General features: G+C 44.8%; 1 protein-coding gene across 1 annotated transcript in view; it reads right to left on the bottom strand.

Annotated features, from left to right (window-relative positions):
• LOC119593033 (tyrosine-protein phosphatase non-receptor type 4-like) overlaps positions 1–1,064 on the bottom strand; it is a gene marked incomplete at its 5' end in the record, with an annotated part of 330,438 nt that overhangs the window by 193,456 nt on the left and 135,918 nt on the right.

Here is a 1,064-nt window from a genome sequence, read left to right as displayed (position 1 = left end):
TGGAGACGGCGCATACAACGCTCCTGGGGTCGCATATGACCCCATAAGCCTCCATCCCGGTAGCCAATGAGGTCGGATTCATTACCGGGCATCTCATTAGAGCTTGAGCCGTTATGCCTTTACTGCCGCCGCTGCCTCACACGGGCTAGGGCGAACGACGTCATCAAACATGGCGGGAATGTGACGTCATAAACTGGGAGGCGTATCGGCAATAGGGCTTCACGAAAAGGAAATATGACGTCATGAAGCATGGCGCCGAGTCGGGGATGTGACGTCATCAAGGGGACGACACTGGAAACATGACGTCACAGAGGAACTAAACTGGATATGTGACGTCATCAAAGTGGGAGTTGAATCAGCAATAGGATTTCATGAAAAGGAAATATGAAGTCATTATATGGCAATTAAGCGGGGAATCAAATAAAGCAGAGGTGTTCAATAAAGAAGTATGAGGTCATCAGAGAAGGCTCAAAGGGGATTTAAATTGTAATTATGCAATCAGAAAGGGAGTTAAATTGAGAATTTGACGTCAGGGATGAGGAATGGAATTTGGAATAAATCTGGAATATAACGCCATGAGATGGAAGCAAATCAGGAATATGACGTCGTTAAAGGAAATTTCAATCAGGAATATAGTGTCATAAAGAAAGTTAAACCGGCAATAATACGTCATCAAAGGAAACTTATCAAACTCGAGATAAACTGAGAAATGACGTCACCAAAAACAGCCGGCAAAATCAAGGTCCTTAAAACAATTCATAAAAGCAACGCGCCAACAAATTACAGAAAACGACATCATTGCCAAGTGATGAAGAAAGATAAAAAGGGGGGGGGTGAAATAAACAGGACAAAATGCCACGATACGAAAGGAGGATGGGACATGCAGGGGGGGGGGGGTGCGGAAGGAGCGAGGGGTGCCAAAATGAATATGCAAATGAGCCTAAATGCTGCTATGGTACGAAAATGGGGTGGAGGTGCGAAACAGAGAGAAACTGGGTGATTGCAGATAAGAGCTGAAAAGAGAGAAAGAGAGGATTGAAAGAGCCAGGAAGAGCAAAACGGAT

Source organism: Penaeus monodon, chromosome 31, assembly GCF_015228065.2.
Source record: "Penaeus monodon isolate SGIC_2016 chromosome 31, NSTDA_Pmon_1, whole genome shotgun sequence".
In the NCBI taxonomy this organism is placed as follows: Eukaryota; Metazoa; Arthropoda; class Malacostraca; order Decapoda; family Penaeidae; genus Penaeus; species Penaeus monodon.
This window is presented reverse-complemented; position numbering and strand designations above follow the sequence as displayed.